The sequence below is a fragment of the Drosophila suzukii genome, chromosome 3, assembly GCF_043229965.1.
Source record: "Drosophila suzukii chromosome 3, CBGP_Dsuzu_IsoJpt1.0, whole genome shotgun sequence".
Lineage (NCBI taxonomy): Eukaryota > Metazoa > Arthropoda > Insecta > Diptera > Drosophilidae > Drosophila > Drosophila suzukii.
In genome coordinates, this window is record NC_092082.1 from 93160143 (window position 1) to 93162935 (window position 2793).

Sequence of the window (2793 nt, forward strand, 5' to 3'; positions counted from 1 at the left end):
GTTGGTTTTCTTAGCTATTTTTGCCCGTTGGTTTTTAGTTTACGTTGCTGTTGTCACCGTTTTGGCCGCATTTGCATGAAATTGAGTTGGGCAATTAAGTGCAGCGGACATATTTGCATAGCCTGCTTTTTGGGGCTTTCGCTGCCTGAATTATGCATGTACGGCACATTTGCTCGAAACCGTTAGAGGAAAGTGGCGCCGGCGTTGACATTTCGACAGCTGCGCGGCCGCAACGGGAACGAAAATTCGTTAGAGTGTAAGTACCAACTTCACTGACCTCTTAAATGCCTGTTTTATTTATGTTTAATTTTCTGATTATACCGACATCTTGTTTGTGTTGTGTTTGGCTTTGTTTTAATAATGTTATAAATTATTTAAGCTCATAGCACGTTGCAGCACCAACACCACCGTAACTTCACGACTCTCCACGCGCTCTCTCACACACAAACACACGGACACAGAGACACGCACACCTATGAGAAACGTGGCGTAGGACGCGATTTTGGCGTATGTCCTGATGCCGTAATTTTCGAAGCACAGGCCCGGGCGTTTAGAACAGATTTTTTAAGATTACGCGACCCACACTAGGTGGTTAGGGTTTTAGCCCGCCAGCGAGCCCTATTTCACGGTTTAAGGCTGCTATTTGGTAATTTTTTGGATTTATTTTGATATCTCGCAGCGTGCAGTGTGCAAACCGTGTTGATTTGTTCGCACCTTGGCCATTCGTTACTGAGCCAACACACAGCGAGAGAGTTCCCACACGGAGAGAGAAAGAGTGTGTGGTTGAGAGAGAGAGAGTGGGAGAAAGCTGCGGGACTCGCTGCTTTCGCTCTCTGCTATGTGGTGAGTTCCCTTCAGCGGAGAGCGTGCGCACCATTTTGGCGCTAGGAATTCAAAAAAGGGGGAACATTACTGTAAACAAAGAAATAAAACAAATCATACTAAATACGTGCGATGAGTTAAAACTTAATGGGTAATAACATTTAGGTGCCCTAGTTTTAGGTCCACATCAAACCCACAGGGGAGCCGCCAATGACGTAGCCTTCACCCACGGCCAATTCTTGCGCAACCCTAGTTCTCACACCTCCTTTCTCTCTCCTTGCTCTCTTTCGCTCAGCTGTGTCCTGTCTGTTGCCTTTCGCATGGAAATCTGTTGCATGAGCGCAATTTGTTATCCTCTTTATCTCAGCTGAGTGTCGTCCAAGTGTCAGTAGTGCTTCTCGCTACATAAATTACTCCACGGCTTCTTGAGCAATACCATAACGGTAACGGCAAGAGCAACAATAGCAACAGCACTAAAATTGAGCATATAAAAACAATAAAATTCCGTAAGGCCAAATCCCCAAAAGTAAAAGTACAAATGCAAAAACAAAGGCAAACACAAACACAAAGCTGGCCCATAACAACAATAACAATCAAGCTGAAATAACAAACACACTGTGTAAGCCTAAGCAGGGGGGGGGGATGAAAGAGGGGAATGTATGGAGGGGAATAACGGTTCGCAGGATTTACGTGACAGGACTGTTGCTCAGTCACCGCAGTTGTTGCTCTGGTTACACTGAACTATACAGAGTCAATTTCGATTTTCTGCACCCATCATAAATTATTAATTTTAAAATGAGTTGAAAAAAACCTTTACTATATACAAATAAATTATATTTGCTAAAAACATTTTAAAAATAAGAATAAAAAAACATGGTTCGAAAATTAACACACCTAACGCTTTTATAATCAGTTAAAGGTCCAAAATAGAGACATTGGTTCATCATTTTAGTCATATAAGGGATAGAAACGAAGGAAAAAACGCTAACCGAATATAACTTACAAGCTGTTACCAACATTAAAGCACAATTTTAAACTTCTTAAGTTCTGGGGAATATGCCATGACCATTGCTGTGCATACCTAATTAAATTCCTCAAGCTGTTTTATTCACTTTCCATATGAAATTGATTGAATTGAAACCAATTTTCCCATATGGTTCGAAGGTTTACTGCTTCCCAGGTTCCCACCTGGCGAGCAGCATCATCAAACCGATCCTAGCACATTCACCGCTGGAATCCTCAGACTTTCCTTTTACAAAGTGATTTTTTATACTCCCAGCCGCACACAGTAAAGGTCTTGCTTTATTAGAATGAGTATTACATGCATTACAGAATTTTTCTGCGTTAGAGCTCCAACCAAATTTGGTTGGAAGAGATTTCTGGAAGTACGCCGCCAATGAAGTTCTGGTCTCCCTATGGGGCGAATAGCTTCCGGCATATACATATATGTTATCTTTATTGAAAAGTTGATTATTACCATGACAGTTTTAGTGTAATAAATGCATTTCACGAAAAGCCTTTAGCTTTGTTATTAACGCAACAGTATAGCACACATTTTAAATTATGAAATTGTTACATTTCAGTGGTTAAATTATTGAGTGGCGCCACTTGGAGAATGACTGGCGCTTGATCAAGGGTTTTATTCACAAAATAATTTAAAATAAACTAAAAATGTACTGCAAACTTATATACCCCTCAATGAACTGGATTTTCCTGCAGGCTTTTGACTCCCCAAAAAAGGGGAAACTTCAAACGAAATCGAATTCAAACATTTTTCGAACTAAAATTACCCTAAAACTAAAACCAAGCACACACAAAAAATATTTGCCAATTAGAGCCCCGTGAGTGAAAGGTGAAAGCAATTTGTGGCCTCAAAGGTTAAGTGTTTGGCAAAGTCGAAGGGGGAAAGCAAAATGCAACAATCGAATTAATTGGCAGCCCGTATCGAACAATTGATGGCAAATGTAATTT

The 2793-nt window shown here is 40.7% G+C and overlaps 1 long non-coding RNA gene across 1 annotated transcript in view; it reads right to left on the bottom strand.

The window, feature by feature from the left end:
• Positions 1-2793, bottom strand: part of LOC139353107 (uncharacterized) — a 69038-nt gene that overhangs the window by 25006 nt on the left and 41239 nt on the right. The window lies entirely within an intron of this gene.